Genomic DNA, 16,429 nt, shown 5'->3' on the forward strand with positions numbered 1-16,429 from the left:
CTTGTCGGCTTTACTCAGGGTGGCTCGCTTTACCCTCTCCATCTTGCTGCCCCAGATAAAGCGGTGGATAATGCGGTCCACCACTTTTTTGGTGGTCCTGTCTGGGGGAAAGATTTTTCCTACATAAGAGAGGATGGGGAACAGTATAGACTTGGTTATTAATACTCTACCCGTCATTGTTAAGGATCTTGTGCTCCATCCGCCAATCTTTTTACGGACCTGGTTAATGGCCGCCGTCCAGCTCTGGGCCCCCGAGCTATTGTTCTCGAAAATGAGGCCCAGAATCTTGATTTTGTCCTTTTTGACAGGGTACATGTCCGACAGTTCCCTATCTACCTGCCAATTTTTAGACACGTAGACTTCGCTCTTGGACTTATTAATCACTGCCCCGGTCGCCGTGCAGTACTTCTCAAGGATATTACTAATCCGAGGTACCGACGATGTGTTGGTGCAAATGAGTGACACATCGTCCATATATGCTGTTGTTTTGACCTGGACCCCGTTGGATCCAGGCAGCTGGAAACCAGTTATATTGGTATCCCTACGAATTGCCTGCAGGAGGGGTTCAATGCACACGACATATAGCAGTGGGGATAGTGGGCAACCCTGTCTGACCCCTGACTGGATAGATATTTTACCAGTCAGGTGCCTGTTCACCAAGACTCGGGTACTAATGTTTGTATATATGGTTTTAACCCACTCCCTAAGTCCAGGAGCGAATTTCATCTGGTCCATCACTTTGTACATATATTCATGGCTTACCCTATCGAACGCCTTCTCCTGGTCAAGGTTGAACAGGCAGAGGGGATGGTTCCGTTCTCTAGAATAAGCCAGAATGTCCCTTGTTAACATTAAAATATCCGTGATGGACCTCCCTGGGACGCCACAAGCCTGGTCGGGGCCAATGACCAAAGGGAGGTGTACTTGTAGCCGGAGCATCAGAGCTTTGGCTAGTATCTTGTAATCCACGCAAAGGAGGCTGATTGGGCGCCAATTCCGTAGATCTTTAACTTCCCCTTTCTTATGAAGGAGAGTAATTACACTCTCCCGCATAGAAGGGCCCAACCGCTTCTCCCTGTAGACCGCTCTGTAGACCTCCGCTAAATGGACTTTTAGCGTGTCCCAAAAAAGATGGTAATACTCACCCGGGATGCCATCTGGACCTGGCGTCTTACCGGTGTTCATGGTCTTAACCGCCTGGGTGAGCTCCTCCAGCGTGAGTTCTAGGTCCTTCTCCTCCTCCTCCTCGTCCCGCACTGAGTCAGGCTCCAACTGGCTCAGGAACCACTCTATCAGGGTGTCATCTGTAGCTTTGATGTTATACAGGTCCCTATAGAAGTTCTCTACCACTTTTTTCACTCCCTCACTATCCTCTACTATCCTCCCCCTGCTGTCGAGCATGGAGGACATCAAGTGCCGCTTCTCCCTCGTTTTCTGGAAGAAGAAGCGAGTACACTTTTCGTCTTCCTCCATTTTTTGCACTTTTGCATTGTGCATGACCTTTCGTTGTTCCTCCCTACAAAGCACTGAAAGATCTAGCTTGGTCTGGGCTATCTCGTCGCTTACAGGGAACCCCCGAAGCTGAAGCAGGCTCAGACGCTGGAGGGCAGCATTCAGGTATTTATATTTGGCCCTCCTTTCTTTTGCTTTCCTCTTGCCTGCTGCTATGAAATAACCCTTAGTTCTCATTTTGACCATCTCCCACCACTCTATAGGGGAGTTGAATAGGTCACGCAAAGTGGTCCACTCAACAAGCCTGCTCTTATAGGCTGCAGCTATGGAGGGGTCATCGAGTAAGGAGGTGTTTAATTTCCAGACCCCTGACCCCATCTGGGAGGTCTGAGGGACCTGCAATGTTACCTGCAGGAGCCTATGGTCGGAGAAGAAGATGGCCTGGGTGTCTACTGCCGTCTTCGTAAGGGAGCTGGTATGCAGGACGAGATCTATACGGGAGAAGGAGGTCCCAGATGAGCTCACCCAGGTAAAGGGAGGCACCAGGTCCTTACCTGCATCACACAGGGAGAAATCAAATATTACGGAGGACAAAACTCTACTAGAGCGGTCGTTGCGTGGCCTGCTCCGGTCTACGTCCCTCAGAGCACAATTGAAGTCACCTGACACGATGACGGGTACGTTCCCCAGCAGGAGTGGACGCAGCTGTGGAAAAAATTGAACTCTTTCGTTTTGGTTAGTGGGTGCGTAGACATTGACCAGTCTGAGGGGAGTGTTGTTGTATGTCACATCCACGCTCAGAATTCTACCAGGTTCTACCTCCCTGCTGCTGCGGGAGGTAATAAATGGGTTTTTAAACAGGATACCTACTCCGTCGGCTCTGGCTATGTTGGAGCCCGACCAGAAGGAGTCCCCCAGGGTCCAACTCTCCTTCAGGTCCCTATAATCAGGGCTCGACGAAATACCACACTCCTGCAGAAAGATGAGATCTGCTTTCAAGTTAGCTAGATAGTTTAGTACATCAAATCTTTTTTGTGTCTCCCTGATGCTCCTGACATTAACAGACACACATATCAGGGCCATCAGGGTAGCTAACAAGAAAAGGAGTCGCTGCGTCCACCCCATAGCGACTATGATTGGGAGGTCGGGACACTCTTCCTACTCTTAGCTCTACGCTTGCTTCGAGGGGGCTTGGGCTTATTTGCAACTCCCATCACCCCTGAGAAGGTACTCACTGCTGCCTCGTCCAAGAAGGCACCGTCTTTATATGCACAGTACGTGGAGTTGTTGGGGCTATTCAACTCCCCACAAGGTAAGTCTGGTGGAACTTGCTCAGGGCCCCTCGGAACGTGTGGGTCAGCTTTGTCCTGGGGGGGGGGTTATGACAGACAGCATTCTTTGGCTGTTACCGTCTGTTGAATTGGAGCTGTTAGCAGACTTCTGGCTTACCGCGTCCAGGGGTATTCCCATGTCCTCCAGTGCTGTATCTAGGAGGACCTCTAGGGGGCCCCTGGTTTTGCCCATACAAGGGAGGGGGTCAAGGATGCTTTGAAGGGAGGCCCTTCGCTTGAAGAGGGTCATTGCTACAGAGGTACTGCTGGTCAGGGAAGGTGTTGACCCCGACCTCTCCCTCGGTGCATTAGTGAACACCTCTTCTGCGAGGTGTGCTAGGGTTTGTGCCAACGACTGGGAAGGCTGGCTGGGGATGCCCTGGCTGGCTGCTACCTGCCCACTAGGCGGCAGTGTAGCCGTCCCACTCGCCTCCGTCTCTGCCTGCGAGGGCAAGACTGGGGACTTTGTGTGGACATTAGCTGGTTTTGGATCTATGGGGGCCACCTGCAACTTGCTGTCTTTGATCCTGATCTTCTTTCTTTTCCCCCCCTCGTCTCTACCCTTTCTTTTCCCCACCCTCTGCTGGTTCTTCACTCCCTTCCCCTCCTTCTCACTCTCACTTTCACTGTCGCTTTCGCTTTCCTCCCCCACGGACTCAATCCTTATGGCGTCATAACGAGAGCCGAGGGGGAGTGCTGGCGCTGAGAGGGCCCTACTCAGGGGGAGGCCGCTGCTGGGTCCGGGCTCCCTCCCTGCCTCGTGTTCTGCATCAGAGGAGCTACTGGAGGAGCTAGTGGAGTAGCTGTTGTACTCTCTCTCTGGGCTGGGGGAAGGGGTCCTCGTAAAACGGGACATGTCTCGGGGGCAGGGGGGTGAGGGGGGTGCTGGTGATGATGGTGGTGCTGGAGTCTGGGTCTTGGATACTGTTGGTGGTGATGTGGACTGATCTTTGTTACTTGCTCCCTCTTCCTGCTCAGGCCTAGGCTTGTTTGTGTTTGCCTTGCTGGCTCTGGCCATGTTGGCATAGGAAGAGGGGCAGTCCTTAAACAGGTGCCCCTTCTTTCCACACAAATTGCACTGCCTCTCTTCTCTGCAGTGGCTGGTCTCGTGGGGGGCGCCGCAGTTCCTGCACTTGACTACAGTACATGCGGCCGCCAGGTGTCCTAATTCCCCACATTTCCTGCAGAGTTTTGGCATCCCATTATAGAATACCAGCCCTCTGTTGGGCCCTAACACTATGGAGTTTGGAATGTGGCGGACGCCTCCAATGCCCGATGGATCAACATTAAGGCGTACCAGCCACTTTCTGGCTCCTGTCCAAACCCCATCTTCGTCTGTAATTTTCCTCCCTTCTGATGACACCCTCCCATAGCGGTTAAGCCATGTTGTAATATCATAGTCGCTAACAGCCTCATTGAAAAATTGGACAGTAACAACTTTCATTTCTCTGTCTGTCAGTGCATCCACACAAAATTCTTTGTATGGAGCGAGATATTTATTCTCCCCCCAAAAGGACCACATTTCTTGTAACTTTTGGGGGTTCCTAAAACTGACCTCAAACACTTCCTTAAGCCCTGGCAATTTCACCAAACAATTCAAGTCAGAAGGGGAAAAACCCATACCCCTCTGAAGAATGGTCCGGCTGAACTCCAGTCTCGTCAGTCCTGGTTCCGTTTCATCTTGCTTGTTTCTTGTGAAGCGCACCGCATTGTGCCTCCTGGTCTCCTGGGTTGGCCGGAACGCCATCCTTCAGCTGGCTCCTCCGATTGGGGTGGGAGAAGCCTCTGGACGTCCGGGTTGTCTCTCTCTACGAAAAAGAGACAACGTAAGCAGCAAATCTGGGCAGTTGAAGGAACTATTACTTTAGTCCCTGAGGAGATGGTCGCCTCGCAAGAGGGACCATCTCCCCAGGTGAACGGTGTCCTTCCCTGGCGGAGTAGGGGGCGCTGCTTGGCACCGAGACCACGTAGGAAGAATCGTGGCTGTGACGCCTCCTCGGGGTCCGGGGCCGCCCTCTGCTCCTCCCAGATGGCGCCCTCTGCTGGGCGCCTGCTGCTCTCTCGGTCTGGATCTCGATTACAATCAAAGGCTGGGGATGAGGTCGTCTAGGTCATCAAAGGGTCCTCAAAGGTCGTCTGGATGGTAGGTCCTCCTTCTCTCTAACTCCAGGAACGTCTGGAAAAGCCGGAACCGCCTGAAAAAGAAAAAAACTGGAACCGCCTGAAAAAGAAAAAACTGCTCTCAACAGTCAACAAAATCTTGAAAGACCCTCGGCCTGGATTGGGCAAGCCAAAACCAGACTGAGCATTAGTCTTCCAAAAAGTTACCGAGCTGAAGAAAGCCAGTCAAAAATAAAAAAAAATTCTGTTCCTCCTCACCCGAACAAACCTCTCACAGACCCTCGGAGGGAGCGGGCAATGCCACTACCCTCTAAGCCTTAGTCTTAGAAAGATTTATTCGAACTGAAGAGAAGCCAGAGTGTCAGATATTAAACTGATAAGAACAGATACTACACTTGATCTTAGCCAAAAGGCCGAGAAGCGATGGCGACTTGGCCCTTGCCCGGGGCCCCCCAGCCCGGACGGCACAGGGGGATTCAAAGGTGGGTGCAAAATTCCAAGCACAAGCAGACCCCCAAAAAACGGGCTGCTGCTTCCAGAGGGGAAATGTGCAATTTAAGCAGGAGAAAACAAAACAAAGCAAAAACACACACATAACACCAAAAACAAAACATAAACTGGCGGAGTGCGTCTTACAAATAGTCATGCCAAGCTGCTATGCTGTGCAAGGTGCCTTGGGTAACTACAACTGTGCCTCGCTGGCTGGCTGGCTTGCTAAGAAGGTCCTGGCATAGGGACATGTTCCACCACACTTGTCTGGTTAGCTGCATGCTCCCAGGAAACAACCTGCTGCTGTCTACATCATCACCACATGTGAATAAAAGAAAGAAAGACAGCAAGAAAGAAAGAGAGAAAGAAAGAGAGAAAGAGAGAAAGAAAGAGAGGAAGAAAGAAAGAGAGAAAGAAAAAAAAAGAAGTAAAACGGCGGGAAAACTTGCATCAACACTGGCACTCTCCCTCCAGCAGGGGTAGACAAAATGCTCACAGGAGAGATCCAGATCTGACTTTGACCAACGTTAGAGAAAGGTGTGCACCGTTCCCGGAGGTACTGCAATACCGGGCCGATGCGTGGAGTGGACGGAGCAAGCCCCTGTTCCATCTCCCGATTCCAAAAATCAATTTAATATATGGTCCCCTGATAGGGGACGTATCAGATATTAATACTCTTTTATTGAGATTTTACATTTTTTACATTTACACCCATTCGTTTTTTCATTCATTTTACATTTCTTTTAAAGATGACATTCATGCATACAGACATACATTTTGTTTTAAAAGCATTTAAAATACATTTAAAAACACCAAGACAATTGTGCTTTGTACATGGTTAAAACAGACACAGATTAAAATCAACATGAAAAAAACCTGTGCTGTTTTAAAAGTGACTGGAAAAAAAGAACCATCTATAAAAAACCAGTGCTTGTGAGGGCCGGGGAGTGCTCTCTAAAAAAGTGAACATAAACCTAGATCTAAAACAGGGACAGGGGAAAAGGGACAGTGTATAAACAGTGAGTTAAAATTCTAAAATTTTAAAACACTTAAAATGTAACTTTTAATAGTTTACATTAAAAATCTTAAAGATACATAAAACAAAACAAAACAAAATCAAATAAAACATTCAAATTAAATCAAAGGTCCATAAAACTGAAACAAAAAGACTACATAAAACCAGGGCACCGTTGAAAAAACGGTCATGCCAGCTAAAAAGGGCGGAATGCTGGCATGACAAAATAAATAAAAGGCTTAGCGGTGCCCCGTAGTCCCGCTCCTAGGAGCTAGCGGTTCCAGTTTTTTCCTTTATTCCATCTTCACGTCCTGAAGTCCGGCGATCCTCCACTCCGCGCAGGCCTTGTCCTTCCCGAGGGTCCGGATGTCCAGAATTACAAAGTCCTTGATAAGAGTTTGTGCCCTTCTGGTCGTGGTGATAGTGTCTAGCTCCTGCTTGTGATAGACACAGACGTTACGGCCTTCCCACAGGATCTGCTTGACAACATTGGTGACACGCCAAACGCACTTAGCTGTGCTGGTAGTGATTCCTCCCGCAGGCCCATAGAGCACAGTCTCAGCGGTCATCTTGGCCGTGTCAGCAAACCTGTTTAGGAAGACAGAGACAGAGAGCCAGACACTGCCAGCCACATCACACTCCCAGAAGATATGGGCTGGTGTTTCTCTCTTGCGGCACTTTGCATAGGGGCATGTTTCTACTTGGGCTAGTCCCCTCCTGAACATGAACGCTCGAGTGGGGAGTGCACTGTGGACGGTGTTCCATGCTATATCCTTCTGGACATTACTGAGGCAGCTGTGAGACACATTCTCCCAGATTTTTTGGCTTTGGGTGAGGGAGAAAGTAGCTACTTTTTCAATTTCCTGGGAACCGGCAAGATATTTAGTTACAGCCTTGTATTCCCAGGAGGCCAATTTTGCTTTATCTAAGCCCAATTTATATATAGTGTCCCTTAAGGTTCTATAATACAATGGGGGGTCCCAGGAGTACGGCACGGTGTTATCAATAGTGCAGAGGCCCAAGGCCCTGAGACAGGTGGCAAAATAGAAACGATTCATGTAACATACCTTCCTGTCCAGGGCCTGGATGTTCTTGATAGTTTGCGTGAGCCCCTGCACTCGGGTGAGCTGCACAACGTCCGGGACCCCCTTACCTCCCTTCTTGTCGGCTTTACTCAGGGTGGCTCGCTTTACCCTCTCCATCTTGCTGCCCCAGATAAAGCGGTGGATAATGCGGTCCACCACTTTTTTGGTGGTCCTGTCTGGGGGAAAGATTTTTCCTACATAAGAGAGGATGGGGAACAGTATAGACTTGGTTATTAATACTCTACCCGTCATTGTTAAGGATCTTGTGCTCCATCCGCCAATCTTTTTACGGACCTGGTTAATGGCCGCCGTCCAGCTCTGGGCCCCCGAGCTATTGTTCTCGAAAATGAGGCCCAGAATCTTGATTTTGTCCTTTTTGACAGGGTACATGTCCGACAGTTCCCTATCTACCTGCCAATTTTTAGACACGTAGACTTCGCTCTTGGACTTATTAATCACTGCCCCAGTCGCCGTGCAGTACTTCTCAAGGATATTACTAATCCGAGGTACCGACGATGTGTTGGTGCAAATGAGTGACACATCGTCCATATATGCTGTTGTTTTGACCTGGACCCCGTTGGATCCAGGCAGCTGGAAACCAGTTATATTGGTATCCCTACGAATTGCCTGCAGGAGGGGTTCAATGCACACGACATATAGCAGTGGGGATAGTGGGCAACCCTGTCTGACCCCTGACTGGATAGATATTTTACCAGTCAGGTGCCTGTTCACCAAGACTCGGGTACTAATGTTTGTATATATGGTTTTAACCCACTCCCTAAGTCCAGGAGCGAATTTCATCTGGTCCATCACTTTGTACATATATTCATGGCTTACCCTATCGAACGCCTTCTCCTGGTCAAGGTTGAACAGGCAGAGGGGATGGTTCCGTTCTCTAGAATAAGCCAGAATGTCCCTTGTTAACATTAAAATATCCGTGATGGACCTCCCTGGGACGCCACAAGCCTGGTCAGGGCCAATGACCAAAGGGAGGTGTACTTGTAGCCGGAGCATCAGAGCTTTGGCTAGTATCTTGTAATCCACGCAAAGGAGGCTGATTGGGCGCCAATTCCGTAGATCTTTAACTTCCCCTTTCTTATGAAGGAGAGTAATTACACTCTCCCGCATAGAAGGGCCCAACCGCTTCTCCCTGTAGACCGCTCTGTAGACCTCCGCTAAATGGACTTTTAGCGTGTCCCAAAAAAGATGGTAATACTCACCCGGGATGCCATCTGGACCTGGCGTCTTACCGGTGTTCATGGTCTTAACCGCCTGGGTGAGCTCCTCCAGCGTGAGTTCTGGGTCCTTCTCCTCCTCCTCCTCGTCCCGCACTGAGTCAGGCTCCAACTGGCTCAGGAACCACTCTATCAGGGTGTCATCTGTAGCTTTGATGTTATACAGGTCCCTATAGAAGTTCTCTACCACTTTTTTCACTCCCTCACTATCCTCTACTATCCTCCCCCTGCTGTCGAGCATGGAGGACATCAAGTGCCGCTTCTCCCTCGTTTTCTGGAAGAAGAAGCGAGTACACTTTTCGTCTTCCTCCATTTTTTGCACTTTTGCATTGTGCATGACCTTTTGTTGTTCCTCCCTACAAAGCACTGAAAGATCTAGCTTGGTCTGGGCTATCTCGTCGCTTACAGGGAACCCCCGAAGCTGAAGCAGGCTCAGACGCTGGAGGGCAGCATTCAGGTATTTATATTTGGCCCTCCTTTCTTTTGCTTTCCTCTTGCCTGCTGCTATGAAATAACCCTTAGTTCTCATTTTGACCATCTCCCACCACTCTATAGGGGAGTTGAATAGGTCACGCAAAGTGGTCCACTCAACAAGCCTGCTCTTATAGGCTGCAGCTATGGAGGGGTCATCGAGTAAGGAGGTATTTAATTTCCAGACCCCTGACCCCATCTGGGAGGTCTGAGGGACCTGCAATGTTACCTGCAGGAGCCTATGGTCGGAGAAGAAGACGGCCTGGGTGTCTACTGCCGTCTTCGTAAGGGAGCTGGTATGCAGGACGAGATCTATACGGGAGAAGGAGGTCCCAGATGAGCTCACCCAGGTAAAGGGAGGCACCAGGTCCTTACCTGCATCACACAGGGAGAAATCAAATATTACGGAGGACAAAACTCTACTAGAGCGGTCGTTGCGTGGCCTGCTCCGGTCTACGTCCCTCAGAGCACAATTGAAGTCACCTGACACGATGACGGGTACGTTCCCCAGCAGGAGTGGACGCAGCTGTGGAAAAAATTGAACTCTTTCGTTTTGGTTAGTGGGTGCGTAGACATTGACCAGTCTGAGGGGAGTGTTGTTGTATGTCACATCCACGCTCAGAATTCTACCAGGTTCTACCTCCCTGCTGCTGCGGGAGGTAATAAATGGGTTTTTAAACAGGATACCTACTCCGTCGGCTCTGGCTATGTTGGAGCCCGACCAGAAGGAGTCCCCCAGGGTCCAACTCTCCTTCAGGTCCCTATAATCAGGGCTCGACGAAATACCACACTCCTGCAGAAAGATGAGATCTGCTTTCAAGTTAGCTAGATAGTTTAGTACATCAAATCTTTTTTGTGTCTCCCTGATGCTCCTGACATTAACAGACACACATATCAGGGCCATCAGGGTAGCTAACAAGAAAAGGAGTCGCTGCGTCCACCCCATAGCGACTATGATTGGGAGGTCGGGACACTCTTCCTACTCTTAGCTCTACGCTTGCTTCGAGGGGGCTTGGGCTTATTTGCAACTCCCATCACCCCTGAGAAGGTACTCACTGCTGCCTCGTCCAAGAAGGCACCGTCTTTATATGCACAGTACGTGGAGTTGTTGGGGCTATTCAACTCCCCACAAGGTAAGTCTGGTGGAACTTGCTCAGGGCCCCTCGGAACGTGTGGGTCAGCTTTGTCCTGGGGGGGGTTATGACAGACAGCATTCTTTGGCTGTTACCGTCTGTTGAATTGGAGCTGTTAGCAGACTTCTGGCTTACCGCGTCCAGGGGTATTCCCATGTCCTCCAGTGCTGTATCTAGGAGGACCTCTAGGGGGCCCCTGGTTTTGCCCATACAAGGGAGGGGGTCAAGGATGCTTTGAAGGGAGGCCCTTCGCTTGAAGAGGGTCATTGCTACCGAGGTACTGCTGGTCAGGGAAGGTGTTGACCCCGACCTCTCCCTCGGTGCATTAGTGAACACCTCTTCTGCGAGGTGTGCTAGGGTTTGTGCCAACAACTGGGAAGGCTGGCTGGGGATGCCCTGGCTGGCTGCTACCTGCCCACTAGGCGGCAGTGTAGCCGTCCCACTCGCCTCCGTCTCTGCCTGCGAGGGCAAGACTGGGGACTTTGTGTGGACATTAGCTGGTTTTGGATCTATGGGGGCCACCTGCAACTTGCTGTCTTTGATCCTGATCTTCTTTCTTTTCCCCCCCTCGTCTCTACCCTTTCTTTTCCCCACCCTCTGCTGGTTCTTCACTCCCTTCCCCTCCTTCTCACTCTCACTTTCACTGTCGCTTTCGCTTTCCTCCCCCACGGACTCAATCCTTATGGCGTCATAACGAGGGCCGAGGGGGAGTGCTGGTGCTGAGAGGGCCCTACTCAGGGGGGGGCCGCTGCTGGGTCCGGGCTCCCTCCCTGCCTCGTGTTCTGCATCAGAGGAGCTACTGGAGGAGCTAGTGGAGTGGCTGTTGTACTCTCTCTCTGGGCTGGGGGAAGGGGTCCTCGTAAAACGGGACATGTCTCGGGGGCGGGGGGGTGAGGGGGGTGCTGGTGATGATGGTGGTGCTGGAGTCTGGGTCTTGGATACTGTTGGTGGTGATGTGGACTGATCTTTGTTACTTGCTCCCTCTTCCTGCTCAGGCCTAGGCTTGTTCGTGTTTGCCTTGCTGGCTCTGGCCATGTTGGCATAGGAAGAGGGGCAGTCCTTAAACAGGTGCCCCTTCTTTCCACACAAATTGCACTGCCTCTCTTCTCTGCAGTGGCTGGTCTCGTGGGGGGCGCCGCAGTTCCTGCACTTGACTACAGTACACGCGGCCGCCAGGTGTCCTAATTCCCCACATTTCCTGCAGAGTTTTGGCATCCCATTATAGAATACCAGCCCTCTGTTGGGCCCTAACACTATGGAGTTTGGAATGTGGCGGACGCCTCCAATGCCCGATGGATCAACATTAAGGCGTACCAGCCACTTTCTGGCTCCTGTCCAAACCCCATCTTCATCTGTAATTTTCCTCCCTTCTGATGACACCCTCCCATAGCGGTTAAGCCATGTTGTAATATCATAGTCGCTAACAGCCTCATTGAAAAATTGGACAGTAACAACTTTCATTTCTCTGTCTGTCAGTGCATCCACACAAAATTCTTTGTATGGAGCGAGATATTTATTCTCCCCCCAAAAGGACCACATTTCTTGTAACTTTTGGGGGTTCCTAAAACTGACCTCAAACACTTCCTTAAGCCCTGGCAATTTCACCAAACAATTCAAGTCAGAAGGGGAAAAACCCATACCCCTCTGAAGAATGGTCCGGCTGAACTCCAGTCTCGTCAGTCCTGGTTCCGTTTCATCTTGCTTGTTTCTTGTGAAGCGCACCGCATTGTGCCTCCTGGTCTCCTGGGTTGGCCGGAACGCCATCCTTCAGCTGGCTCCTCCGATTGGGGTGGGAGAAGCCTCTGGACGTCCGGGTTGTCTCTCTCTACGGAAAAGAAACAACGTAAGCAGCAAATCTGGGCAGTTGAAGGAACTATTACTTTAGTCCCTGAGGAGATGGTCGCCTCGCAAGAGGGACCCCCTCCCCAGGTGAACGGTGTCCTTCCCTGGCGGAGTAGGGGGCGCTGCTTGGCACCGAGACCACGTAGGAAGAATCGTGGCTGTGACGCCTCCTCGGGGTCCGGGGCCGCCCTCTGCTCCTCCCAGATGGCACCCTCTGCTGGGCGCCTGCTGCTCTCTCGGTCTGGATCTCGATTACAATCAAGGGCTGGGGATGAGGTCGTCTAGGTCATCAAAGGGTCCTCAAAGGTCGTCTGGATGGTAGGTCCTCCTTCTCTCTAACTCCAGGAACGTCTGGAAAAGCCTGAAAAAGAAAAAAACTGGAACCGCCTGAAAAAGAAAAAACTGCTCTCAACAGTCAACAAAATCTTGAAAGACCCTCGGCCTGGATTGGGCAAGCCAAAACCAGACTGAGCATTAGTCTTCCAAAAAGTTGCCGAGCTGAAGAAAGCCAGTCAAAAATAAAAAAAAATTCTGTTCCTCCTCACCCGAACAAACCTCTCACAGACCCTCGGAGGGAGCGGGCAATGCCACTACCCTCTAAGCCTTAGTCTTAGAAAGATCTATTCGAACTGAAGAGAAACCAGAGTGTGAAACGGCGGGAAAACTTGCATCAACACTGGCACTCTCCCTCCAGCAGGGGTAGACAAAATGCTCACAGAAGAGATCCAGATCTGACTTTGACCAACGTTAGAGAAAGGTGTGCACCGTTCCCGGAGGTACTGCAATACCGGGCCGATGCGTGGAGTGGACGGAGCAAGCCCCTGTTCCATCTCCCGATTCCAAAAATCAATTTAATATATGGTCCCCTGATAGGGGACGTATCAGATATTAAACTGATAAGAACAGATACTACACTTGATCTTAGCCAAAAGGCCGAGAAGCGATGGCGACTTGGCCCTTGCCCGAGGCCCCCCAGCCCGGACGGCACAGGGGGATTCAAAGGTGGGTGCAAAATTCCAAGCACAAGCAGACCCCCAAAAAACGGGCTGCTGCTTCCAGAGGGGAAATGTGCAATTTAAGCAGGAGGAAACAAAACAAAGCAAAAACACACACATAACACCAAAAACAAAACATAAACTGGCGGAGTGCGTCTTACAAATAGTCATGCCAAGCTGTGCCTCGCTGGCTGGCTGGCTTGCTAAGAAGGTCCTGGCATAGGGACATGTTCCACCACACTTGTCTGGTTAGCTGCTAGCTCCCAGGAAACAACCTGCTGCTGTCTACATCATCACCACATGTGAATAAAAGAAAGAAAGACAGCAAGAAAGAAAGAGAGAAAGAAAGAAAGAAAGAGAGAAAGAAAGAGAGAAAGAAAGAAAGAGAGAAAGAAAAAAAAAAAGAAGTAAAAAGACGGGAAAACTTGCATCAACACTGGCACTCTCCCTCCAGCAGGGGTAGACAAAATGCTCACAGAAGAGATCCAGATCTGACTTTGACCAACGTTAGAGAAAGGTGTGCACCGTTCCCGGAGGTACTGCAATACCGGGCCGATGCGTGGAGTGGACGGAGCAAGCCCCTGTTCCATCTCCCGATTCCAAAAATCAATTTAATATATGGTCCCCTGATAGGGGACGTATCAGATATTAAACTGATAAGAACAGATACTACACTTGATCTTAGCCAAAAGGCCGAGAAGCGATGGCGACTTGGCCCTTGCCCGGGGCCCCCCAGCCCGGACGGCACAGGGGGATTCAAAGGTGGGTGCAAAATTTCAAGCACAAGCAGACCCCAAAAAAACGGGCTGCTGCTTCCAGAGGGGAAATGTGCAATTTAAGCAGGAGAAAACAAAACAAAGCAAAAACACACACATAACACCAAAAACAAAACATAAACTGGCGGAGTGCGTCTTACAAATAGTCATGCCAAGCTGCTATGCTGTGCAAGGTGCCTTGGGTAACTACAACTGTGCCTCGCTGGCTGGCTGGCTTGCTAAGAAGGTCCTGGCATAGGGACATGTTCCACCACACTTGTCTGGTTAGCTGCATGCTCCCAGGAAACAACCTGCTGCTGTCTACATCATCACCACATGTGAATAAAAGAAAGAAAGACAGCAAGAAAGAAAGAGAGAAAGAAAGAGAGAAAGAGAGAAAGAAAGAGAGAAAGAAAGAAAGAGAGAAAGAAAAAAAAAAGAAGTAAAACGGCGGGAAAACTTGCATCAACACTGGCACTCTCCCTCCAGCAGGGGTAGACAAAATGCTCACAGGAGAGATCCAGATCTGACTTTGACCAACGTTAGAGAAAGGTGTGCACCGTTCCCGGAGGTACTGCAATACCGGGCCGATGCGTGGAGTGGACGGAGCAAGCCCCTGTTCCATCTCCCGATTCCAAAAATCAATTTAATATATGGTCCCCTGATAGGGGACGTATCAGATATTAAACTGATAAGAACAGATACTACACTTGATCTTAGCCAAAAGGCCGAGAAGCGATGGCAACTTGGCCCTTGCCCGAGGCCCCCCAGCCCGGACGGCACAGGGGGATTCAAAGGTGGGTGCAAAATTCCAAGCACAAGCAGACCCCCAAAAAACGGGCTGCTGCTTCCAGAGGGGAAATGTGCAATTTAAGCAGGAGAAAACAAAACAAAGCAAAAACACACCCATAACACCAAAAACAAAACATAAACTGGCGGAGTGCGTCTTACAAATAGTCATGCCAAGCTGCTATGCTGTGCAAGGTGCCTTGGGTAACTACAACTGTGCCTCGCTGGCTGGCTTGCTTGCTAAGAAGGTCCTGGCATAGGGACATGTTCCACCACACTTGTCTGGTTAGCTGCATGCTCCCAGGAAACAACCTGCTGCTGTCTACATCATCACCACATGTGAATAAAAGAAAGAAAGACAGCAAGAAAGAAAGAGAGAAAGAAAGAGAGAAAGAGAGAAAGAAAGAGAGAAAGAAAGAAAGAGAGAAAGAAAAAAAAAGAAGTAAAACGGCGGGAAAACTTGCATCAACACTGGCACTCTCCCTCCAGCAGGGGTAGACAAAATGCTCACAGGAGAGATCCTGATCTGACTTTGACCAACGTTAGAGAAAGGTGTGCACCGTTCCCGGAGGTACTGCAATACCGGGCCGATGCGTGGAGTGGACGGAGCAAGCCCCTTTTCCATCTCCCGATTCCAAAAATCAATTTAATATATGGTCCCCTGATAGGGGACGTATCAGATATTAAACTGATAAGAACAGATACTACACTTGATCTTAGCCAAAAGGCCGAGAAGCGATGGCGACTTGGCCCTTGCCCGGGGCCCCCCAGCCCGGACGGCACAGGGGGATTCAAAAGGTGGGTGCAAAATTTCAAGCACAAGCAGACCCCAAAAAAACGGGCTGCTGCTTCCAGAGGGGAAATGTGCAATTTAAGCAGGAGAAAACAAAACAAAGCAAAAACACACACATAACACCAAAAACAAAACATAAACTGGCGGAGTGCGTCTTACAAATAGTCATGCCAAGCTGCTATGCTGTGCAAGGTGCCTTGGGTAACTACAACTGTGCCTCGCTGGCTGGCTGGCTTGCTAAGAAGGTCCTGGCATAGGGACATGTTCCACCACACTTGTCTGGTTAGCTGCATGCTCCCAGGAAACAACCTGCTGCTGTCTACATCATCACCACATGTGAATAAAAGAAAGAAAGACAGCAAGAAAGAAATTTTGTCTACCCCTCCAGCAGGGGTAGACAAAATGCTCACAGGAGAGATCCAGATCTGACTTTGACCAACGTTAGAGAAAGGTGTGCACCGTTCCCGGAGGTACTGCAATACCGGGCCGATGCGTGGAGTGGACTGAGCAAGCCCCTGTTCCATCTCCCGATTCCAAAAATCAATTTAATATATGGTCCCCTGATAGGGGACGTATCAGATATTAATACTCTTATTGAGATTTTACATTTTTTACATTTACACCCATTCGTTTTTTTCATTCATTTTACATTTCTTTTAAAGATGACATTCATGCATACAGACATACATTTTGTTTTAAAAGCATTTAAAACACATTTAAAAACACCAAGACAATTGTGCTTTATACATGGTTAAAACAGACACAGATTAAAATCGACATGAAAAAAACCTGTGCTGCTTTAAAAGTGACTGGAAAAAAAGAACCATCTATAAAAAACCAGTGCTTGTGAGGGCCGGGGAGTGCTCTCTAAAAAGGTTCAAAAGTGAACATAAAACTATATTACTAAAACAGGGACAGGGGAA

General features: G+C 49.7%; 4 non-coding genes and 3 pseudogenes across 4 annotated transcripts; all 7 read right to left on the reverse strand.

Moving 5' to 3' along the window:
• Positions 1-5,231: 5,231 nt before the first annotated feature.
• Positions 5,232-5,329, reverse strand: LOC131738592 (U2 spliceosomal RNA; annotated as a pseudogene).
• A 598-nt stretch (positions 5,330-5,927) lies between these two features.
• Positions 5,928-6,082, reverse strand: LOC131738697 (U2 spliceosomal RNA; annotated as a pseudogene).
• A 6,846-nt stretch (positions 6,083-12,928) lies between these two features.
• On the reverse strand, positions 12,929-13,119 carry LOC131739144 (U2 spliceosomal RNA). Its single transcript, XR_009330311.1, has one exon. It is a non-coding gene; the product is annotated as a U2 spliceosomal RNA (small nuclear RNA).
• Positions 13,120-13,683: 564 nt separating this feature from the next.
• LOC131739145 (U2 spliceosomal RNA) lies at positions 13,684-13,874 on the reverse strand. The gene has a single exon (XR_009330312.1). It is a non-coding gene; the product is annotated as a U2 spliceosomal RNA (small nuclear RNA).
• Positions 13,875-14,473: 599 nt separating this feature from the next.
• LOC131739146 (U2 spliceosomal RNA) lies at positions 14,474-14,664 on the reverse strand. The gene has a single exon (XR_009330313.1). It is a non-coding gene; the product is annotated as a U2 spliceosomal RNA (small nuclear RNA).
• Positions 14,665-15,262: 598 nt separating this feature from the next.
• On the reverse strand, positions 15,263-15,453 carry LOC131739222 (U2 spliceosomal RNA). Its single transcript, XR_009330389.1, has one exon. It is a non-coding gene; the product is annotated as a U2 spliceosomal RNA (small nuclear RNA).
• A 501-nt stretch (positions 15,454-15,954) lies between these two features.
• LOC131738749 (U2 spliceosomal RNA) lies at positions 15,955-16,133 on the reverse strand (annotated as a pseudogene).
• Positions 16,134-16,429: the final 296 nt, after the last annotated feature.

The sequence above is a fragment of the Acipenser ruthenus genome, chromosome 10 (assembly GCF_902713425.1).
Source record: "Acipenser ruthenus chromosome 10, fAciRut3.2 maternal haplotype, whole genome shotgun sequence".
In the NCBI taxonomy this organism is placed as follows: domain Eukaryota; kingdom Metazoa; phylum Chordata; class Actinopteri; order Acipenseriformes; family Acipenseridae; genus Acipenser; species Acipenser ruthenus.